Source organism: Aphis gossypii, chromosome 3, assembly GCF_020184175.1.
Source record: "Aphis gossypii isolate Hap1 chromosome 3, ASM2018417v2, whole genome shotgun sequence".
NCBI classification, from domain to species: domain Eukaryota; kingdom Metazoa; phylum Arthropoda; class Insecta; order Hemiptera; family Aphididae; genus Aphis; species Aphis gossypii.
In genome coordinates this window covers 42,220,078-42,247,068 of record NC_065532.1, presented here as the reverse complement: position 1 = coordinate 42,247,068, position 26,991 = coordinate 42,220,078, and the positions used below count along the sequence as shown (strand labels likewise).

At 27.9% G+C, this 26,991-nt stretch overlaps 1 protein-coding gene across 1 annotated transcript in view; it reads right to left on the bottom strand.

The window, feature by feature from the left end:
• LOC114128046 (mushroom body large-type Kenyon cell-specific protein 1-like) overlaps positions 1 to 26,991 on the bottom strand; it is a 111,409-nt gene that overhangs the window by 72,831 nt on the left and 11,587 nt on the right. The window contains exon 2 of the mRNA XM_050202707.1: positions 8,043 to 8,125. The gene's annotated coding sequence lies outside the window, so the exon portion shown is untranslated. The remainder of the gene's footprint in view (positions 1 to 8,042; positions 8,126 to 26,991) is intronic.

The window sequence follows — 26,991 nt, the reverse complement described above, 5'->3', positions numbered from 1 at the left end:
AGTTTAATATTTATTTGTTCGTTTATAACATTTAAATATTTTTATCATAATAACAGATGTGATAGTCACAAATGAATAATGACAAATGTTCGTTGAAAAAGACTTACTAAAAAAAGAAACCTAAATTTATTAAAATATTATTGTTGAAATATTTCACAATTGTAGGTACATTTCATGAAACTTTTAACCTTTGCAGTATTATTATATAATAATATGTATATGTATGTAATTCGTTCTAATCGTCAGAGGTCATGCGTTTATATAAAAAAAAATCTACAGTTCGACGTTTACTGCAAATGAAAAAATGCCTTAAAAATCGTTAAAATTCATTACACTATTTGAAATATGAGAGGAATACAATATGCGCATATGGCTAATGCGTTTACTTTTTCAGAGAATTTGTTTCTCTGTTGAACCAACCCGTTAAAAACGCTGCAGCAGTCACATAACTATATATATAGATGCCATATTATACTCATTAGCCTAAGAAATCTGTTAAGTTTTACTAAATTAATAAACCATTGGAAGGTTTTCCGCAAAGCACCAGAATGGTGGCGTAATAAAATACATCGAGTATAATATTTAAATGCATTATATTATGATATTATCTGATTTTATTAAACGTCTATGCACATAAATGATCGATACTTGCGAGTAAAAATACATCGGTATTTTTTTTTTAGAGATTATAATAGATTTTACTTTAAATGATTCAATTAGTCGTTTTTTAACAAATATAATCGTATTATTCATCCGATATTTTTGTTACATAATTATTATTGAAATTCGTTACTCTCATACTATATATATTATAATGCAATCTTTAAACTATAACGGGTTAGTTTTTTTGTATTTCTTTATAAATGAATCGATAATTTTAGCATAAATGTATACTGTACCTTTGTACTTTTACACACATACATTATACATAATATGTGTGTGTGTGCACAATAGTTTGTCAGACATTCCGTATGACCTGAATACCCTCAAATATAATATTAATAACCGTCTCGCGGAGTAATAAAAGTTAATAAAAATTCTACACTGTGTGTATATTATGTTTTTCGTTATACGCGAGTACACGACGCATCGACTGTACAAGCGTTTGGATTGATCTACTATTTAAGAATATATATATATATATGTTATATAGGTAATACACGAGTCGCTAATACCTCTACAAACTATAATAATACCACACATGATATAAAATAATATTAGTATTATTAGATATAACTACTGCAAGCAGAAACGAGTCAAACGCGTACGACACGAGCCGTGTTTCAAAACGATTTCGATTTTTCGAATCGATTGCGTGCAACAGTTTAACACCCGCGGTTTCATAATCTGTAGCTGAAGCTGCAGTAGTTATCGGCGATATTTTTCAAACACTGTAATGTCTTACATACGTGTGTGATGTTAATTAATTCCGGAAAATAATTTGTACGATTTGTTTTATGTCGCAATTATAAAAAATCTTAAACATCCCCTCTCGTAATCGACTCGCGGCGAACGTCAAGCATAAAATAATTAGTAATTACACTTTTGACACATCTCATTATTTTCGTTGAATAAACTAACATATGTTTATCGTTTTGATTTAACATATTATTATATACGTATTTATATATAGGTACCTACGTACATTATAACAATTATGTTTTTATTATTATTCAGACTGTCAATTATTGAGTTCAGCTGCGATTGTCCGTCGTAAAATTTCATTTTTCAATTCAATTATTATCGTATAATTAAAAGTCAACATTAGATCACATGCAATGCTTACATGGAGTAGGTATCAACATTATAAATTAAATTTTGTTTTGTATAATATGTACATGTTTTTGATGTTGAAATGAATAAAAAATAAATACAGACTTAAACTGAGAACATATAAATTAAATTAAAAATATCTGTTCGTTAGAATGGGAAAAAATATTGGAAAAACCTAATCAAAAATTAAGAGAAATAAAAAAACAACAGAATCAGTTGTTTGAGACACTATTATCTGATAATAGTGTTTCATAAATAAAAAGATAGAAAATACGAGTGGTCATTAGGTAAATTAAAGTATTTACAAATTTAACTCACGGTTTCTTAGTGGCTAAAGAAGATCTGCCAACAAAATCACCTGAATCACTATAAAAAGATTTGAACAGATTGTTGTCGATACCAAACCAATAGAAAAGAAAACATTTTACCAGATCATCAACGAACAATAGATTAACATTTTAAGTACAAACAAATATAGTAATAATTAAAAAATAGACTTTGTAGATAAAAAAAAAAAAAATGTAAACTCGACACATTTTTCGAGTAGGTATTATAATAATGCTAATATAATCTTTAAAGATTAAGCTAAATGATCAATAAAAAAAAAATAAAAACTCTATGCTCATTTATATAGAGAATCAATTATTTTATTCTTAGCGCGTAGTTATGTGTGTCTTTTTTTCTTTTTCTTTTATTTTATGATGTATCGAAAACTCGGTGGCAATTCGGTAATCTGCACTTTGCAGACCATGTACCATTTTACTCTAACACAATTTACTATTTTTACTCTAAGTATTATATTATGTGGTGTTATATATGTGCATCGTGATTGTTAATTTTTATTCCTTATCGTAATATACATTTTTTCAACATTAAAACGAATTACTTATTGCGTAGTGAAACATATATTTTTAAATTATAAACATATATACGCTACCTATTACTTACCTACCCACCTCAAATTATTAAAATAGGTTTTTTTACAATAATATAGATTATAATATACACAATATACAGTTTAATAATAAGTACTGTACTTAATAATTTATCATTTCATATTATAATTTATAACAATATAATATAATTAATCTAAAACATACTTATATACATATATACACAAATACATGATAAATACATACATTATAAATATGTATATTAAGGTTATTCTCATAGGTACCTGCAGTGAGTGCAGTGTTATTTATAGGTATACTATAAAACTATTATTACGTATACTTTTCAATATCGCAACAAAAAAAACGTGGATATGGGCCAAAAACAGTTACAATGTTACATTATATAGATCGATATCCTGACCAGCAAATCATTCGTGAACCGCACCTTCACGCATTTTGGAATATAATGTGTGACTTGTATAAAACTATTAAATGTGTAATAATTTTAAATGTTAAACGATTCTTATATAATAATTATATTATATTTTTATAGTTCAACACATGCACGGATACACATATGCAATTAAATATGTATATTTTAGATAAAAATCATCAACAAATTATTGAGAACGAAAAAGTAGACAGCAAACTTGTTACTTGTATTATATATTTATATATTTTATATCATAGAATATTCAATATACCCAGTAATCTGTAGGTATATAAACTGTCACAACTAAAAAAAAAATTGTTTTGAAACAAATCAATTTGAAAATTTAATCTTCTATGAAGTGTAAAACTGTAAAGGTGTAAAAACCATACTGAAAATAATATACACCCACTTAATCTGAAACAGTTGCAGCTGAAGTTATTTATTAAACAATCTTATATACGTGGTCTATGAAAATCAACCTCAGTAACAAGTCATAAAAAATCAGTTTATGGTAGTTTACCAATAAAGATTGCAGCAAAAATAAAACTGCCAAATTTGGAAATGAGGCAGTTAAATATTTCCTCGATGAGCATACCTACGTAACAAAAAAAGTATGACAGTATTATCGGATTTCCTATAAATTAAATAGCGATTAATTAAATTAACGATTGTCAAAACTGTTATAATTTTAATAAAAATCCAAATTATTCAAAACCAAATAACCTTAAACCGAAATACGATCGTTTTTATTTTAGTGATATTATTGTTCAAATTTACTTTCGAAAACGCTTAACGTAATGATAGGTACGTGTGGAAATATAGTGATATTTTTGTTTTAAGCATAAAAACTACATTTACATTTAGACCGAAACTAGTTTCTTGTCGAGATAAAGAGTTTAGTTACAGTTCATGGCACTACAAAACACTCCGAGTAGATAAATCAAACAGTGGCCATAACTCCTCTAAAAAAAACCCAAAAATTTGTGTTTTCTGCAACCAATAGAACACATATTTTGTCGTTATTTATTTCCATACCTATTATACACGTTTATTAGCATGCCGATTTGACTATAAATTGTTGAATAATATATATATATATATAAATAATAAGAATACAAATGCACATTAAATATTATAATGTATGATATTTACACATGCTCAATATTTTATGTAAATATGTATATATCCATATAGGTTCGTTTGAATATTATAATTAATTTTTAAACAGAAGTTATTTTTATTTTATTTGTATAGTAGATATAATAATATGGCTGAAAATAAACAAGTTATGATACATTCCATTTTTATATAGGTACGTATTACGTATATATAATATTATAAACGTCATACGTGTGTTAAAAACAAATTGCAACTTAAAAATATACATAATATACCTGAGCTATACACAGACAAATAAATTAATATACAAAAATCTCTAAAAGTTCGATTCGATTAATATTTAATAATGTATTATAAACTGTAAAAAAAAAAAAAAGCAGGTACTTGTATACAATCTCGACAAGTACAACAATATTATAGTCAACTCGATTCCCGTTTATATTATAATTATTATTATATGTTATAATATTATGCTTTACAGTTAAAAGGCAATTTGTAGTTTATTAAGTGTTACACAATAACAATAATAATAGTAATAATATAATCGTGTTTCGTAAATTCTGTTTTGTCTCTTTCGCTTATAATATCATATATTATGCTTTAACAATATCAGAGTTATTGACGGGAAAAATTCAGTTCAACCGTAAATAATAAAATGTAATAAAACAATTTCCTAATGTTTTATACCAAAGCTCATTCGGAGTCGGTATCTAATCGCCGCATGCTCGTATCATGATATTTTGTCAGCGATACGTTTCGTGTGTTTAAAATTTCAACAACTCCCATACTGTCGAGACGTGAAACGAAACAGAACAAATTTCATTCTAAGGGTTCGGCTCCGATCGTAGGTAAGTATATATCGTATACTACCGGAGCCATATAAATGATAAACATATGTATGTATGTATTCGTGCATGTACATGCATACACAACACTATAACAGAGAACACATAATATTATAATATTCGTTTGGTTGCGAGAGGTTATCACATCACGCATTTACTGTAAGCCGATACTACCTATTCGTCGTGGTCTGACCGAAAACAATCCATCACCAAATATGTACAGTATACTACTGACATTTATACCAGGGGTGGCCAAACCTTTTTCGATAAACCGAGTTATTAGGTATATTTTCCTATTTGAGGATCAATACTTCTATTCAAATATAATATGACGATTAATTGTTATAAATCATACTGATATTAATAATAAAATATACCTAAATTATCATTGTTAGTTAAATAATAACGATGATTGACTATTGAGCGTTTCACTAAGGGGGGTGGTAATCGACTTCGAAATCGTCCCCGATCGACCGCTGGCGCCAGACCGCCTCCTGCGTTATATAAATAGATGTATAATATATAATACATCGCACTATATTTGGCGATGATTTTTATTTTCGTTTACATATTATTATGCATTTTAATGCCACATATCCATAAAGATATTTTCGAGTTCTGTGGCAGACGGCGGCGCCGAGGTCATTCGTTCGATAAAAATAAAGAAACTACCCAAAAGGCTGAACGCTGAAATCGTCTGCAAGCGAGTACAATATAAATTTTACATATATTATTATATATAATATTATTACGACGTATTGTATTAAATATTATATGTTATACACTTGATTTCAAACAGCAGATAGATTGGGGGAGGGGGTGAAGGACAACTTTCGAAATCGTATAATATTGTACACTGCACGAGCGTTACGTGTATATTAGCCGGTATAGTTGTGTGTATATATGTATAATGCAAATGGCATGTATTATTATATATGTACAGAACTACCTACGCAAAACGAGAAACAACAAAAAACATAAACATCCCGATGATGTATATTGGATACGCTCCACTGAATATAATAATGGTCACCAAAATAAATATTTCAGGCCACAAAATGTTTAAAAAAAGTAAAAAAAAAAAAAAATAGGTATATCAATAAAACTCAAGAAACTCGATCGATTTTAGTGTACACACACATTTTAGTATATATACGCGTAATAAGTATAGGTATAATAGCTATCACCGTATAGTTGCATATCGTTGCACGTACAAAATGCATCCGTGTTAAATTTGGTTGCCTAATGCTAACATTTAGCGTAATGCGAGTGTATAAAAAATAATATTTTTGTTTTTCTGATTTGGCGAACGAGTATTATATTATTCTATAATATATATTTCCTACGTATCATTATTACATAGTTGTCTCACCCAGCGTTCCTTTTTTTTTGATTATTTAACAGCAGTATTTTTTTTCTTTTTTTTTCTTTGTTGAATACTTGAATGACCCAAATTTAATTTCCTCTCTAGAATTCGATTCTGGTCCAAAAAATCAACAATTCATTTAAAATTTTTATAACATACGTATACAACGTAGTAAACCTATATAACTATTTCTAAACGTTGATAAAAGAACCATACCTTATTGTATCTTTATATAATGTATTGTTTTTTCCCGATATATAGTTGTTGATATGAATAAAACGTCAAGAATCTATAATAAGACAATATATAGGCAGGTAAGCAGGTTAAACATATAAATCCATTATTATCCTTTCCTATTTCTACAAACTGTCCCTATGTTTGTAATTTATAGTGACGATATATTATTTATTATAAGTGTATCTATCTATATATTATGTGTTGTTATATCGTCAAATCTTTTTACATTTAATGGTATAGGTACCTTTCAAAACGAACCGAAAAATATACACCGTATATTATAATATATTTTTACATCAGTTCTATACGATAGCGTTTTTTTTTTATTATTTCCGCAGCGAACACCGTTTCGGGTAGGAGGGGCGTATATACTTCACTCAAAAGTTTCAAGTAGTCGTATAACATATAATATATATATATAATATGTATTATATCGCGACCGGAAATCGAGTATACAACAATTGGTACTTTGGAGAGATCGTTTTTCTCTGCAGCGAAATAATTCTAAGCGTGCAAAGAAGTTTAAGCGAGTGCGGTTTTGACCCACCATCAGCTCCTTTCGAAACTGTTTTTCAAATTCGAGGACGATATTATATATTTTACGAAACAATCGTTTTTTTTCTTTCAAATCTATATATGTATAATATCACGACACTAATAATATAATATATATATAACACACCCGGGGCTGAGTCCCACCCTATTTCATACCTGCTGCAACTCTTTTGTTGTATTATTTTCTTCGATAATACTTTGGTATATTGTGTATATATTAGTGTGTGCAAAGTGTGTGGGTGAGTGTGAATGTCTAATAATAATGTGTATTATGTTTGATTATTGTCCAAGAGGTTATAATAATGTTATGTAACACGAAAATATCTGTACAAACAATATCGGCCCTATACATAAATTGCAGTATGCACTATATGCACATTATTATTTGATACCCATACCACATAATATATGATATGTAAAAATATATACCATATTAGATATTATATTAATATAAACTGCATTTTAATACTTGCGTGTACGATTCTATATAATATACGCGTTTGAAATGTGACTTCGACGTACTGCAGGCGACTTGCAGTGTACACGCACGGCCATCATTATGTCTGGAAACTTATACATGGAAATAATGCATAGTTTTGTTATTTGTGAGTGCCACAATATATACGTAGGTACATATATTTGAGTAGGTATTGTTTTTTTAGTATTTCACAGTGACACTTTTAGGTAATATTTTTAGACTTTTCAATGCATTTTCAAAGACTCCACCATTTAAAAATAATATTATGTTTTATAATGTATAAAACGTAAAATAAAATAGGGAATTATTAAATAATATACTATAGAGTATTGTTATTACTCACCCACTATGTACTCTGAATTCCAACAAATAATGACTCACAGACTGTAATGTTGTAATGTTAATTTTCCAAAATCTTTAAGTGTCCTGAAATAAAAATGATCTAGAATAGAAAAATTACTCTGAAAACAACAAGGCATATTGTAAGTTATATTATTTAGAAAATAAACGAGCTACAAAAATATAATTTCTGCTTCCTATAGTTGTTAATTATTTTTATATAATATAAGAATAATATTATTTTACTTATAGAGAAAAGGATTTCAGATTGTCAGATTTCTACTGTCATTCTAAATGCAAACAGAAATCAAAATGAATAATAAACGATTATCATTAGGACACGCGTTCGTTTTAAGTAGTTTTTCTCGAAATGTCAAGACATAATTAAATTTAAAAATAAATAGTATTTTCAGGAGAAAAATCAATAAAAATAAAGCAGTTTCACAAGCAATTTAATATGTAGGTAGGTACTATAACGTTTCTTTAGTGCACAAGTCACATATTCGAACATATTTTCCACGAAATCGTCATTATTTTCGTCATTTCCGATTAATTTTATAATTTATTATTATGATTTAAATACAAAATAACGCAAATACGTATTTTTTTCTACTTACACGACGTATAAAATAAAAATTATTAGAGTTGGAGGAGACCGATTGAGTTATAATTCGAAAATATATTATTATCTGAATTCTAAATACCGCAAAATACCGAAACGTCGATTAACTGCACTGCAGATAACGGCGGTTTATGTTTAAGAAGACAAATAACGTATTTACAGTGGGTGCAACGAAGTGGGGGGGATGGGGGTATCTACCCCACCCATAATGGATTTAGTTTTTATTTGAATTTTGAAGTATAACTATAATTTTAAACGGTACTAATAATGTATTTTTATTATCATCAAGGTTATTCGTGTATCAAAAAGTGATTATAATGTGTTTTTCAAATACTTATATGTACAAGTGCTACAAATATTTTACTTGCTTTCGACAATAATTTACAGGACTTATTGTTTTTCACCGTGGTTTCAATTTATAGACAATTATTTTAATCTATTTAATCGTGTTTTTCATTTGATATTATTATGTGATATTACAATTGTACGTGCAATTCTCATTACTATAATTTATTATAGGTATCCACATAACGAATATTGGTGTTTGTCTTCGACAACAAAGTTATTTCGTACTTATAATTTAATAAGTATTAATAAGTGAGGAGAAAAAAACAACATTCAATTTTCATTGTAGAATTTTATTCAAACGGTCTTTGATGTTTTTTTCTAAAACCATTTTTTATCAAACCGACAAACCGTATGCCCACAAGGCACAGACCTGCAAGGTGACATTTTGTAAGTGTTGTAATGAACAAAAATAATGGCAAACGGCAATGCACCCATACATATTTGAATGTTTTCACCATATCTCTTCATTACAGCAGTATGTGATTTAAATGGCCTTTTATAAGAATCATATTATCATTTACGGAAAAGCATTCCCGGGGGAGGGGGGGTGGGGTAAAGTATAGTACCTATATTATTAAATTATATTGTTTTTAATCATTTATTTTGATGAATTACTAAATGGCAAAACCTTATTATACTACAGAAAATAAAAATGAACCAACACCGTAATAATAAGCAATAATATTCATGTACCTACGACTTTTACTTAAAATCTATATATTAATTATTAATTTATTTAGATTTTTATATTATTTAAAAAGTGTTCTATTATGATAAAAACATCTTTTTTTTCAAACGAAAATCGACCTTTTTTACTGTAAATTATTTGGAAGATTATAATTTTTTTTTAAATTTCAATGTATTTTAGAGAATAGATTCCGAGTTATTTAGTATATAATATATTTATAAGGATAAAGTCCTTAAAAATAGTCTTACAAACATTTTAAACGTATATGTAATATTAGATCTAGTATAATCATTATATATATACTTAGACAATTTTTAAAAATTGTAAAATGTTTATAGATTACTATATTATTATCAATTACTTTAACTACATTTAAAATCATTATATTTCCCAATCCTATATTATTTTAGATCATTACCTATACTCCTATTAGTATACAAGTTTAAACAACTCTACAAATTCTTGTTGAAATTTTGATTTAGACGGTAAGATACACTAAAAATTTAAAAAAAAACAACTGATAACCAAATTTAAAAATGTGCAGTGCAAATGTGCCTAATATATATTTTACAATATTAACTCATGCAATTGAAATAATAGTTAATAGCATTACCCTATAGAGTATAGACCAAGTTGAAGAAAGCGTGAAAAGATATTTCGTGTAATATTATAATGTTAATTGATGATGTATACCTACATCACTATACAGGGGTTAAACTTCATTAAAATATTAAAACAGCTAAAAGTACAGCTTTTATACTCTGTTGTTTTCTCCACAAGAACTTTGTAAATGTTTGTATTATTATTTATTACTATAGGACGATAATCTATTATTTTACTTCGCAATATCCTACTATAAAAGTTTTTATTGTCATCAAAATGATAATTTCTATATAATATGAATTAAGATAATGATTTTTCAAGTATACCTACATTTTAACTTTAAGCAAAATTCTGGTTATAAACTTCAGATTATATTATACATACAAAATAATATCTTTGTTAATTTTTTTCATTAATTTTAAGCTTAGCGCACATACAATTTTCTAGATATCTATATGTTTAAGCTATCAAAATTAGTAAGGTAAAAAAATATACTAAATCTAAATAAATAATCGATCATTTTTTATAAGCCTATATTTTTTCCACGATTTTGACAACTTTATCCAAATTATCATGCAGTCAATAGGTGTTATAAAAATCTACACTTAATTTTTTTAATGGATTGATTGTGATTTGTATTCATTTAATCATAATCAGTCAATTTAAAAATTGGTTCAAAATGTTAAAATAACTTTTGTATTTATATAAAATGTGATTTAACTAAATAAAATTCTCGATTTATCGATATCCCAATTTGCGATTATCAAACAAAGATTCGCTTCCAAATTTTATTTCTAATCGTCAAAATGATTTTCTTCTAGTTTCCTAAACGATTGTATTGCACGATACAATATATTATTATACCAATGGAACCATTCACACATGGAATACCTAAATATGTGATAGGCGTGGTTTAGGCACACCATTTTGTTAAAAGGTATTCAACGGCATAATCGTAACAAATATAACGTATCGAATTACTATAGTTAATAATGTTCGTAGTACATCATATCTACCTACTGTCTACCAATAACACAATTGTTTTTTTTTTTTTTTATAAAAGAATGCTTAACTCAAACAAAAATAACTTTTTCCGAAATATTTGATAATATGAATAAGTATTAAGTACCTATTTATAGGTAAAGATAACGAAAAGAAAGATTAATATTCTTGAATTCTTTTAAATCATGATTCACGATTTATGAGTATTTCAATTAAAAAGTTTTAAGATATACTTTAAAGAAATTTTATCATATATCTGTGAACTATATTGTTTAAGAATTACATTTATATATTGCTTATTGTAATCAAAATAATTAAAAAGTATAAAATAATAAACTTGAAATTAATTAAATATATATTGTGTTTGTTTTTGTTTGATAGGAATACTGCCTTTAACCAAATTAATATTTAATTCATTTTCATTTCTGTACTTAGTCACAAGCTCAACTTAATTGGATGTATTAAAAATAATGATACATTGTGAATTTAGTTTTGATTTTAAATTATTTTTCGATGTTATACTGTATTAATTTTCTTTTTAATATAATATATATATATATAAATAATTAAAATTATAATATAATGCTGGTAATACTACAAGATACTGTACTAGATTTTTTGAAATCGAGTACCTGATTAGATAAATACTGCTTCGAAATTAATCAAACAGTCGATTGCTGATGTTTTCGAAGTCTGCAATTGTCAGTTATTTCTTTAAAATGTTTTTACGTTAAGAGTTATAAAACTTGACTTGATTATTACAACTTTCTTTGATGGTAGTTTTAATCACGATAGTCTTTTCGATACATTATATTTCTATATTATTATACAACAGATTATTTAACTCGTTGATCATTTTGTACAACAGACAAACAGACAGTTTCGTATAGTCCGCGTCAACTTTTAAATTTAAAAACACTTACAAAACACTTAGAACAGTGCAGACTTCCATTAACATCGAGCAATTATACATTCTCAAAATGTCAAGATCTCAAGAATGTCACACTTCAACTTCGACTTAACATCATGTTAATATATATATATATATATATATATATATAATTATATAGACATATTTTATCATTAAACGCTTATTTCAAAGTAATTATAAATTTTAATTGTATAACAGCTAGCTAGGCTACCTAGTTATACAGTTGTGTATATTGTACATTATATTTGTCAATAAAAATTGCTAGAAGTAATAACTAGAATTCGGATTTTAAAGCATAATAATAGCAATTAAAAAAAAACACACGATTCTTTTAAAAAAGCAAAAAAAAAACATGACTAAAATTAACACGAACTAGTTGTTATGAAAATTAATAAAAAAAGTTTGAAAAAATAATTTAAATTAAAAAAGAATTAATTACCATGTATTTTTCTAGATTTGCAGTAGTGAAACTGACTCTATATTGTTCGACGGAATATTTTTATACATAGAAAACGACTCTCTTCATCCACTGAATTGATCGGTGCATACTTCACACAAGAGATTTCAAATTACAACACTAAACCTTAAATTTCGAAATGGTCGATATCGATGTTAAAGGCATACTGACCGTATATCTGACCGTAGGTACTGACGGCTATGATATATGTAGATCGATAATCTATTATATAATAGTTTAATAAACGATAGATAACGAAAACAATAGTAATCCAATTCCTATAACGCATTCTGGGTTTTTACATTTTTTATTTATTCAATTTTTTATTATAACTATAATAGCATATTAATAAACATATAAACATTCTATAGCTGAAATAAATAAATAAAAAGAGCATTTACATAAAAAAAAAGCCGAAAAAGCAAATATAAATTGGTTTATTTGGAATGACGTGAAACGAATTTATATATAAAAATTAGATTTCTATTTCATATATAAAAAAAAAAAAAAACATATGCTTTAAATCTGAGCCTTGGTAATAACTGTGCCGGCTAATATAAACATAAACGAATTCAAAGGAAAAATATTTTCTCAGTATATTTTTAACAAAAAGATTTTGGATAATAAGTTGTAATTGAAGTTATCTTATACGGTCATTTGGGCATACCTATTAAAATATAACATATAATATATGCATACAGAATTTTTAAATAAGTACTGATTTTCAATGTAAATCGTTTATTTGAAAAACTTAAAACCTAACCTAACCTATCCTGAGTATAAACGAACATACATTAAATAATTCAGAAACTTCTCATCCGAATATTTTATTAGTTATTATTTTATACCGGAGTATTAAATTCACCTAAAATCGTTTAATATTTTAGATTTATAAAAACACGCCGGTAGGTATGCGATGTGGTGTATAAGCGTATGTATATCAAATAACCATTAATCGTTATACGATTAGGGGCGTTTTTATCGAAAAACTCTCACCGGTATGTGTTACTTGTCCGTTACATAAAATTTGAATGTATTAATAGTAAATTTAGTTATGAATATTTCAATAATCGGTAATATCGAAACAATAACCACACGCTATACCTATAATACCTCGCATAGTAGTGTTATAATCGATTTATTTGCAAGTGAATGATTAGCTTATCATGTATATACAAATACAGCAGTTAAGATCACAGATGTATCTATATAGTATATAAATCGGGGATTTCGATTGAACTACTGCACTTTTGGAATGATTGCACGCGGTTAGCATTCGAGCGAACAAATAGGTAGATATAATCGTATATTTATACATATATTGGTATTCTATAGTACCTAAATACCTAAAAGAAATAGTACCCACCTATTTTTTTTATCTATTAATTGTAAAAATCAGAAAAATAAAAACGAGTACCTACGTATTATAAATTCCAATATACGCACAATACGCGTACAACTAATTTATTAAAATGATATTAATATATAAGATACGTTTTATTATAATATATATACGTATATGACAATAACCGCGTTTGATGACGGTGTTAATAAAATAATTTTATTATAACGCAGCGTGGCACGACATCCGCAGTACCTACATATACCTACCGCGCGTTTTAAATGATTTGTACCTATATAATATTATGTAATAACGATATAGTAAATAACGAAGAGCGCGATTGACGGATGGCAAAAATCGCAGAGGCCCGTCACACGACTTATAATGATATATAATGTTATAAATTATTTCGACGAGACTTGGCGTTTTTCTCGGTACTCCTATTAACACTGCAGAATGGTATATATACCTTAAATAATATTATATATACGTATAATAAGATTTCGACCGACAGTAAAATTACGTTTAATCTGTGGTCGCTCGCGCTTCGTACGTGGCACGGCCATTACTACTCATAGCCACTTATACAGGTGTAAAGCACATTATATGCACCTCTGTAACGTTATTATCACATTATGTATGCGGTGCATTCGTAAAACGCGCTTAGAACGATTTCTGAAATCAATTATAAAACCGCCGCGTTAAAACATATATAATTGTGCGAATATATATATATACCTATGTGTATAGTAATAAAACTCGCAAACGAGGAGAAATAAAAAAAAAAAAAATTAAAAATTAAAAACTTAAAACTGCAACAAATAAGTGCACGCGCTGACGTCTATACATAATATAATATATAATAATATATATAATAGATACGCGTCATTAGGCGTCAATTACATATCTACAGCGTATTATATGGTTTTATACGCGTGTTTTTTTATGTGCTGGATTTAAACGTTTATAATTGCCCGGGTACGCGAGTAACGGCGGCGGCGGCGGCGGTGGTTTTGTACGGAAAAACGTTCGAAACGCATACAGACAGTATTAAAATATATATATATTATATAATAGTATATAATATTAGCGTATAATATAAGATAAACCGCATACCTGGTATATACTCGCAGCAACAGCTGCTGCTGGGGGTATGTGTGTGTGTGTTTGGTGAGCACGCGCGTGCGTTCTGCAGTGCATATAGTATACATATATATTATATACGCATCAACCGCGTGTTAGTCGGCCTTAATTAAATACGACTATTATACCTATGATACTTTATAGCCTTTAGCTAGGTACTCGGCGAAATATTAAAACGCGCGCTAGTAAAATACGCGATGAAAAAATAAAAGAGAAAGGAAAAACGTACGACGTTAATTATTCCATTATATCGTATATATAGGTAGGTACTACATAGGTTATATACGTTATAAATCTATGTGACGACTAGAAAAACAATATTGTGTATAAATGGTATATATTATGTTTTAAACCGCTCACCGCGAAGGATGCGTCGTACGTTGAAGAACGCGTATTATCACGGTATCATATATATAATATATATATATATTGTCAGTTATTCTATAATACAGCACTTAGACGTATAGATCGTACGCATATTATAATAATATTATGCATCATAGTATATTATATTGTTTATAGGTGCATCCCGAACGTTTTGTATTCGTACGATATTATGTCATATTGTCGTGTGTATACCGTATTTTTATAATGAGATCATTCCTAGGTATTACACATTTTATTATCATATCGACGAGTGCACGTTAGAGAAAATTATATTTGACTACTGTGACTAAAGTCGAGTTAATTGGTACATCGTAAGCCTAAGTATCAAAAAATCGTATATCACGAGCACAGGAGTATATTACTATTATAATTAATACTGTATAGAGTGTGATGTACGCCTTTATTTGCAGCAGTGTATACACCCATAGCCCGTTTAGACAATCGTTCTATTATGACGAATATATATATATGAGGGAACTTTGGGATATTTAAATAAAATAAAATTCTATGAAGACACTTTAAAATACGTGTCTCGTTTTAATATTTTAAACATTTTAAAACAAACAGAACAGCTCCGTTGGAGAAAAGTAGAAAAAAAACTACCTAGTCAAATTAGACAACCGTTAGCGATGGGAAAACCGATCAATTTAGAGAGAAGAGACAAATCGTGATAATAACAACCTAATAAGGACGTACACACACTGTAATATAATAATATAAGAATAATAAGAATAATAATAATGTATACGCGATTATACATTATGCACAGCTATTTGTGCAATGTGAAGTAATCAACTATCAAGCATCTACTAACGGAATTATATAGTGAACATGTCGGAAAAGAAATTATTAATTAATAATTTATGTTGCCGAATTGCTTAATCGGGTGTACTGTGTGCAGAAAATATGCGTACATAGTTTGTTGCAAAATGTTTGTAAAATTATGCGTCTATTTAGAACTAGGGTATAATTTTATGATGATGTAATGAAAAAAAAAATGATAATATGGAATCTAAATTATTATCAGCCAGTGACCGATTACAAAAAAATTTAATTTTAAACGACAAATAATAAAATAAAAAAAATAAAATAAAATACGAACCGGACGAACACCGTGGTGTCGTCGTGCATACGCGATTATTTTATTATAAATATATTATAAAAAATATTAGGAATGTGCTAGCGGTCGTTTATGCAATATACAGTATAATATAATACATACATCTATATTGGCGTATTGATTAATGATTATTATTATTCACGTTATATACAATTTAATACTGTAGTACCTATTAGAGTGGTCTTGTCCGAAATGAAATATCCAAATATTCACGAACTATTTGATTACAAGACACGACCTTTTGATTGAACAATAAATTGGATTATTTCTCGACGTACCACAAGATCTACTGTGGCACCTGTGCGCTGTAGCACACTGAGTCTGTCGCAGCACTCTTTGCCGATCGAGCTCTTAATATATAATACAATTAAGTGTTATTTTGATTGACGGTCGTATATTATAATATACATTTAAGTAGTAATATAATATGCTGTATGAGATCGTAACTTAAAAATCCCGTATTCATCACTGACACCATATACAAACAAGATATTTCACTCTCCAACAGTGAACATAGCCGGACGTACATACGATTTTATTATATTCTTTGTATTAAATCAGAATATATAGTACCGTACATCGGTGTTAGGAAATCGTGCAAATGGTACACAATATTATTTGATAGACAGCAATCGATGGTTCTCAACTGGTTATTGTTTATCAACTTTTAATATTGAAACAAAATGTCTACATAACATAAGGTCACATGCAAGTAAAAAGTGAGAGAAATTTTAGGGGTTGGAATCAAATCAAGTATATAGTGGTCTATGGAAATTGAACATTTTCCAAATTGATGCATGCCTCAAGTTGAACTGGAAACCTCTGTAGATTGATATCAAACACCAGTACACTACTGAAATATTTTATTGTTGCAATAATATAAAATAATTATTCCATCATAATAATATTTAATTGAAAAATTAATAAAAATAATTAGGTATTATTAATTATTAATATGTAGATTGTAGAGTGATTTTATTGAATCCAACAATTTTTTAATTTTTCAACTGGCCCACAGCTCTCTCATATAAATAATGAAATATACTCGTAGCTAATGTATTTGTATTTTGTTAGCATTTCAAAAATAATGTCAATTCGAATATTATTATATAATATTGTATTTGTTATATTTTGTAGTGGTTTAATATCGTTGAATTTACGTTATGTTCATGTTATTATTGTACGAGCGTGAATCATCTGTCATGCACACGATAGATTTCAAAAGACGATTATTGTCAATTCTGACACATGCCTTATTCTTATAAATATAATAAGTAAACCTTCTGCAGCCATGTAAGGCTGGGATTTATAAATAAATTCATAATTTTTTTTGATTGGGTTAAAAAAGTAACTGAAATCTGTAAATCCACAAGAATGTAGTTACAAGTGACATGTAGAAAATACATTTACGATTTCTGAATAGTTTATACGCTTGAAAAACTATCAACAATTTTGATAAACATAAAATGGAAAATTGTAAATTGTTTTGATGGTAGAACGATGCTGTACCTATACAATAATACTTAATAATCGTCTTCGTTGATTTTTGATACTCACATCGAGCTATATTATAATACATGTTTATGTTGCACCCTTATTATAGGTCGTGTATAGAATATGAATGATCTATAATGTCAAAACCTTGAACAATCCCTCAAAATTAAGCATTAAACAGTCATGACGTTTATACTAATGTATTCACGTAAATACCGATCATTTGGTTTGATATTTTTGTATTAGATAAGAGTCTTTACAACATAATATAATACAATAACATAATAATATATGCGTATACAACATAAAAGGATATAGAACATATTACAGTATGTAAAAATATGCATGTTTTTAACGAAATATAATAAATAAAAATATGTAATATAAAACTATTGATTTATTTTATTCAGAAGTTTTTGAAACGTATCTTGTCAAAGTCGGTATAAATATTGTATATAATAAAAATTAATACGATATTTAAATCATAATAGCCCTAATGATATACAAACGTCGGAACAATACCGAATGAATTAAAAAGAATAAAAATTTACGTAAAAATACCTACGCTCAGTGACTGCATATAATATAATATTATTACTTATTCACACACATGTATATATATATAATATTATAGGCGTGCATAACGATATTCGAAAAATAAAAACGAACTATAACATTCTCTGGTGGTCGTATTTATTGAAAAAAAATCGCTTCACCTTAGCATTTAGACATCTGCATTTCACGCACAATACATGTACGTTCAAACAAACACACACACATAATAAATTATACATCTGCAGATGAGATACCTCGGTAGCAGTTAGGTTAGGTTAGGTATATAAGGTTAGGTCAGGTCATTCGTTCGTTCGTATATACGTATAATAAATTATAATATACGAACGAGAGATATTTTCGATTCATAATTATGTCGACGTGTATAGGTAATATTATATGTTATTCGTTATAAATTCGAGTGTACGCCTCGCGATCACAATGGTATAATTTTTTTTTTTTGTACAGCACAATTTACACTACAGCCTTGGGCACGTGACCTCGTAAGAGATTCTATTATTTTTGTTTGTCAAGTATATAATATAATATTATCGACCACCGCGTTCGGTTTTCTGACGGATAACGCAAAACACATACAATATGTTATATAAAATATACACAAATGTCGTTATGTGAGAATACAATTTAAAGTTTGGCGTTCTGCAGCTGCAGGCGTTCGCGGCGGCAAACCGAAACGACGCGCGCGCACGCACACGCGTATTATAACGTTTTTCCGCCGACTTATATACATGTATACAGTAGTACAGTACGAAGACGAAGAAAAAATATAAAAATAGTTGTGGTCGGGTTCACAGTGCCGAGAAATAATAACAATAGAAAATTTCGTATTAAAGTTTTTCCGAGCTCGCTCTCCAAGGTCTATACGGTTATAATGATATATAACTAAACCTATATATAAATGAAAAAAAATAATAATAATAAATATGTATTTTATGTTTTACACGGTGTTGGCGCTGTAACCTTTTGTAATCTTTTGATAACCTGTACAAATGAACGGCTTTTTTTTTTTTTTTATAATACAGGTACACCGTACGCAGTCAATGTCAATAGTATGCTAGTCCAAAATAAATTAAGGTCATAGTTATCGGAACGAGTGATGCACGCACGTTCGATTTATATATTTCGTGAGTGCTGTTTGAATTTCAGATTATAAGCCCTTGTGAAATAGCGTGCCTTAGCTCACATACATTTACCTATATATATATATTTTGTGCAACAAAACAACAATATAATTGTTGTGCATTATTACAGCTGCTAATGCAGTTTGAAAGATTATATCGATGCACTTCGCCGTACTGTTGCCGCCGCAGTCGTCCTCGAATGTCGTTAACACGACGTTCAGATTCGGACTATTAAAGATACTATTTTTTTATTCCAATACAATGACGATTGTACTAAACACCGTGGTTATGCTTAGAGCGTGGTACGTTTTCAACTCCAACTGCCAAACACCACACTCAGTTTTGGTTTTTTTTTTTCATTAAAAATATGAATACTTACAATTACGATCTATACAGAAAAAAGTACGATATTAACCATCTAAATTACATGTAAAAAAGAATCGAAATAACAGAATTTGGAAATCACTCACTAGTTGCCATCCGTCACACGATCAAACAATCACTGTTACTAAACGATGTAAAAAAACAACGAAACAAATAGTGTGGTTTGATGCTAGTCGTCTAAAATTAGGTTAAAATATACAATAATATACTGCCATCCATTTCTAATAAAGTTTTATCAACTATAGCAGCAAATTAAAAACTGTTACCAGACATAAATTAATAAAATTCTGTTTAATCAAAATATCGAATATATTATCCCTAGCTGAAATATAATTAAATTATATTAAAATATTTATTACTATTTATTACAATATTATGATAATATAATATATGATATTGTTATATAATAATAATAGGTAACTACTTATAATATGCTATCACAATATTATGCTTTGGTTACAAACTCGTAAATTTAAAACAAAAATTATTATTTGCATAATACATTATAATTTCTCGTACGCAATTTAGTAACAATTCGAAAGAAGAAAAAAACAATGAAATTTCTTATCTATATGTAAATAATCACGCGTTATAGGTACACTTAACAGTTCAACAAAAATATAGTATAATAATAATAATATGATAAGGAAAATTACCACAAATACGTCTTTAAATCATCTTAACGTGTCACGTGATTTGCACCAGGAACATTAAAACTTTATAAGTATATACTGTGTACCTATTTACTATACAAGTGGGTATTGTTGAATTTAAAATAATACGATGTTTAAAAGTTCAAGTATTACCAAAAAAATATTTATCGCACTGTGTACAGTATATACACCTACTATATACTACAATCATAATCATTTTTATGAGCTTTGTTTTAGTGTTTAGATAATTATTCAAAATATCATTTTTTATCGCCGTAACCTAACCTTTTTATCTGTTTATTTTGATATATTTTATAATTTTAACAGTATTGTATTACTCAATTTTGCACAAAATAACGAATCTCGGATAAGTTTTATGTATAAAATATAAATTAAAAATTTTACTTAATCGATATAATTGTTACGAAACAGTTATATATTTTAATAATTGCTCTAACCTAGTTATTTCTATAAATCGTTTAAACATTTCAAATATAACATAAAAATACTTTATGCTGTGGTTGGCCTACAAATCAATAAATTATTATATAAAATCCATTTATGGAACGAACACAAATAATATATGTTTGGTCATATCGAGTTTATGAAAAACTATTTAATTAAACTGCGTGTAAAAGAAATTTAGAGAGTTATAAGTACCTTCGTAAAAAAATAACATTAATTTTATCGAACAGTATTTTTAATTAGGTAGATTAATAGATTATTATTACCTACTTACTAATTACTAAACTGCAGACACATAAGAAGTATAATATAATATATTATATTTAAGATAATGTAAATTGTAAGGAATATATTGCTTTGGACCTATGTGACTTTTTGGGAATCAAAATTTTAGTTTACTTAATTGATTATAATTTACACTCATTCATATTTGAATACTACAGTTGTTATACATTTGTATAATGAACTAAATATAATTCAATTTACTTTGTTGGAAATGTATGTAATACATTTGTATTAAAAAAAAAATCAAGCGTTATCGTGTCTATATATAGTATATACATTATAAATCAAATAAGTTTAATACCTACGACTACGGTGAATCAAGTTCAGAAAAAAATTTGTCTTATCTCTAAACATTTTAAACAAGAACAGATTGTATTATTACTTCATTCGAACACAATATTTTATGCAATGTTAATTATTATATTTTTTGAGAATATCGCATTTACAGTTGCCTAATTTCTCAGAACATTAATTCTAATTTATTACACAGACTCAAAATGATATAATACTATTTTAACCTTAACATTTATATTATACATGATGTATCATGTATAATGTTTTAATTGGTGTCGGCCGGCTACACCAATAATTCAAAACAGAAACGAGTTTGAAATATAAATATAATTTATAAAAATTTATACATTTTTTGAACACAATATAACTAACGAGATGTAATACTTTTAAAAATAATATCTGCATGTAATATAATCTGAGTATTTTAAACATTAATTTGATTTTTTTTTTACAATTACGACATCCGACACTAATCGAGTAATAATTATAATACATATTATTCGAATTGGAAACAGTATCGGTAAATACTACGTACCTATATTGGTCACTAAGCTTTAAAACACATCATAATATTTTTTATAACAATGTGATCATAATTTATTATGAGTGCAGTATTTTTTTTTTAAAAATTTTTACATCTCTAACTTCTAAATTCGAAATTGTTAAATTGTTACGAAAACCTGCCCCGGATACGAGTATCTTTATAACTTATAAGGCTATAACGGGGCAAACAAAACTATTTTCACTGACAACGTTACTTCGCCAACACTCGGGAACCGGGCAGGGTTATGTTAAAATAACTCGATCATGGATTGCGGTGTAATTACTAATTGCAGTCTATAACACTATAAACGGGTGCAAAGTCCGCGTGTCATTTGTCACTGGCTTTTAGTAATAAATTCGTTAAAAATGAAAGTGACGCTTTGATTGCTGTCCGTGTAATACACGAATCAATTATAATATAATACCCAGGTTTGTAATAAACACTATTGTTTATATGGCACATGAACAATGGTAATATAAAAATAGTTAAGGTAAGTAGTAAAAATATTTTATAAAATATAGTATACACAGTACACACATTATATATAAAAATATATATATATTATACTAATATGGTACCTAAATCATAATTCATAATATTAATATAATGTTATCATTTATGAATTATAATATAGTTTTAAGTAAACTATTATAAAATAAAATAGATTCTGTATGGACGTAGTTACCAAAATTGTAAAGTTTTTAAATCAATAGATAATAAATTGCATAAAGCTTGATAAGCGTGTTAGAACGCTTATAGTCAACGTGGTAAAATAACATTTTTATAGTCGGAGGGTGGGTGATTGGATAAATTATGATAAAAAATACTACGAAACAACAGTTAGATATATTCAATCATAATAATTATATCTATTATACATTTATACCTATATTTTATTAAATAATCAAGGGTGGAAGGTATCGAAATATATTATGTTGTGCACCATGATTTATAAATGTTCACCACGCCACTGGCATAAATTATAAACGATTTCAGAGTAAACTTGTTGTTCAATGCTGTCTTTAGTTCTCCATACATAGGTACTCGTATATTAATATTAAATCGTACCTATAATATAGGTTAGGTGCCTATTATTTAGAAAAACACATTTATTTTTTTGCGAAACAAACGAAAACCCCTTTTGAACCGTGCATTTTTGACTTCCGGAAGATTATTGCATGCGTCAGTAAATATTTTATAAGCTTCGGTACAATTTTTCTCTCCGGAAACGCCATATAATAATATGTATTCCAGGGATCGGTCACAGCATTATGAGAGGTCCTTTTTATTATTAATATAATATAATAAATTTTCACGTTTCGTATTCACAGTCATACTTAATTGTTTTTCAATCAAAACACTAAAAATGTTTTCTGAAAAACTTCCACTGTAAGACTTCCCAGTAGCGCATAACTGCTTGGTACCAGACTTACAGAGAAATTATGAGCCAGTGCTTTGAGTTATTGACGTTATCCTGACCTCAGTCAATATATATTTTATACTGCACGCTATATATTATACGTTAGTAAATGAAATACATTTCATCTAATAAACATTAATATTTACCACGTGAAACGAAAAAAAAAAATAATGTAAACATGTGTCACGCTGTAATGTTAAAGCAAAAATTGCTATGCTGTGACAATTCTTTTAAAACAATTATATGGTGAAGTATTTGGAAACATATTTTAATCTCAATTATTATATATGTATACATATATGTATTAAAGACAAAATATTTGTAATTTTTCATTTAAAAACTCTTAGAATTATTTAACTGGACATACTATGATAATATGTCATATTATGTATGATTTGAATTCATAACATGTAATACACGCACAATAAATAATGAACGGTTTCAACTAATATTACCTACGTCTTAGATTCCATTCGAAGGTTCAATTATTTATAATTACTCATAAACCGAGACCGTTTGTTTCCGGATACGATTCAGACTGAACAAATCGAAATTCGACACAAATTTCCTGTACACACACACACACACATATATATATATATAGTCATTATATGGACGTGTACCACGCCATCCGTCGTGTCCTTCTCCTCGTTTAATGTTTTTCAATCGATACATTTGTTGCTCCACGGCATCAGGGGCTACAACAAGTATAGATTGTGGTTAGTTAGTTACAAGGGAACGGTAAAACGTACACGTAATAATATTTTAATTAAAACTGCAGTTGAAACGAGTAATATGTTTTATTAATATCCAATCAAGTTCGTATACCGATGAGTGCGGTTAATATTAAATTATTATTTATTATTATATAGGTACCACTTGTGTGTATAGTGAATGTATTATATGTAGGTACACATATATTTTAAGAACGTTTGATCTTGAAACTCGCGGGAAAAGTATTGTGTACACGCATTATACTATTACTATTTTGTACGCACAACACAAGGTACAATAATAGAAGAAACCATAACATTACCGGGTATTCGGTTGTATACGGTTACGCGGAAATTATCTACCGTGTTTAAAACCTAACGTATATAATAACTATATCGAAGCTCTATGATGATACAGATGGTAAATAATATGTATGGACCAAATTTTGTTTGTATTGTTGTACATGGTAAGTATATAACAATCTGCATCTGCCCCTTCCTTGCGCATAATATTATTAACTGCGGTTTTTGATCGAATCGATTGGAAAACAAAACGGACCTTAACCGATTTTCAGAGTTGTGTATATTATGTACTCGTAATGATAATATCATATAAGCTCGAGGTAACGAGCTATTAAGTGGCAAAAACCTTATGTATGGGGAGGAAAAACACGCCGATCCCTCACAACAGACAACCTCCACCACTATCAGAGTCGTTGCATAATATAATGATCGATTTGAGGCTAGTGGAGGAAGTACCTATAATGTATAAAGCCGAGCACTTGGCTCACACGTGAAAATAATTTAATTGATTTAAATAAACACCGGAAAGGTACAGGTTATCGCGGGGGCGTAGTCCCCGTCGGCGAAATCAGGTTAAAAAAAAGAAAAAAAACCATTTGTAGATGGGAAGACTATTTTTTTTTCTTTGTAAGTAAGTTGCGTCCACCTACTACCGATATATAATATATTGTATAGTCCAATTCGAACACTGCCAGTCCACGTATATAATATATACATACCTACCTATTCTTTTTAAGTTATTATTAAGAAAAATTTATGTGACTCAATTAAAATTAAATACATAAATATATGTTTCTAATCGTATAGACGTATTATTAAAAAATAAAAATAAAAAATAGAATAGTAAAATATTATCGATACGTTATTTCAGGATAGATATAATCTGAACAACACAAGAATAATGTGTGTCTGAAAATCTAAGTACATTTATATTTGCTAGTTACTATTAAAAAACATAGCTATACCATCAATATAATAATATATTATACTCAGGACAAAGTAGTTTTATACAGCCGTGATTAAAAATATGTAAGACCCCGTATATAACGTAACATATAATTATTCGTATATAATAATACTGCAGCATTTTACAGAGTACTCCAATAAATATTATTATATATTTTCTTGTTTATAGATGTATTGCATACATAATATATATTATATTGGGTATATATATATAGCCGGCAAGATTTACCGTTTTCACCTTCACTGTATGAAATAGTAAATCACAGTGGGACGATCTAACCCTGTACGATGTGATATATAATATACATGAACTCGAGTCTTTTTGGTTTTATTTAAATTAACTGGTCTGGTCTCGGTGCTTCGAGACGCCGACAAAACCGCGAAACCATAATATAGCGAACAATAAAAACAGCTAAGCATAAAATAACTGAAACACACAATAGCTATAGGTAAGTAGAATGTTAAAAATGGCTAAACAATTTTATCGTACAGCGGCATACTAGTTAAAGATATCAACGATAAAATATTTGCTAATATTAATACCAACAGTTATGTATACGAGTACACCTAGCCACACATTTAAAACTGTCGTATTTATCGCTATATTTCCATATAATATTAAATATTACGAGTTTGTTTTCTTAACCCGAATGGCAGAATATATTATTATAAACGATTAATTCATAAAAATGCCCAAATTTTGTACGATTGATGTTTTAAGGTGATTGTAGGTACCTATATAATTATTTCTTAATAATTAATGAATATAATATAATATACTTAAAAATTTAAGTCGTTTTGAGCGTTTTCTATTTTATGCCAAATCGTTTTGTCGTTTTAATACAACGGTATATTGACTTGTAAACCATTGCTTTAAACTACTCGCAATTATACGAAGACAACAATATAAAACAACAATAAAATAAAATGTGACCGTGTATGTGATTAATAGACTATATAATAATAATAATATATAGTCTAAGAAACTAATGTCTATCTACACGTAACGATATAATACACTTTATATATAAGTTTATAATGTATCTGCATGAATAACGTGATTAGCCTGCAGTACACATATTAAACAAGTGTAAT